This window comes from Corylus avellana, chromosome ca2 (genome assembly GCF_901000735.1).
Source record: "Corylus avellana chromosome ca2, CavTom2PMs-1.0".
NCBI lineage: Eukaryota > Viridiplantae > Streptophyta > Magnoliopsida > Fagales > Betulaceae > Corylus > Corylus avellana.
Window position 1 is genome coordinate 5,372,279 of NC_081542.1, and position 346 is coordinate 5,372,624.

Here is a 346-nt window from a genome sequence, read left to right on the forward strand (position 1 = left end):
ATGTCGAATTTTAATTGGTACACATGTCAGTGACGTGGACTTCCGTTAAGTCAACTAACGGTCAATGGATGGAAGGACCAATTTGGTCTTTATCAAAACCATAGGTACATCCTGTAATACAAATCAAAACCTAGGGGGAAAAAAATAAAGTGTTCAAACCCTATGAGGGTTTTTAGTATTTAACCCCATTACTTATAAAAAAAAAAAAAAACGTATCCTTAAAAAACCTCAAAGGGTTGGCTTAAGTGGTAAGGACCTTGGTCTTGGTGGGATTCCTATCAAATCTAAGGTTCGAATCCCCTTGGATGTGGACAATTCTTTGGGCCCAACCCGATTAACTGACCCA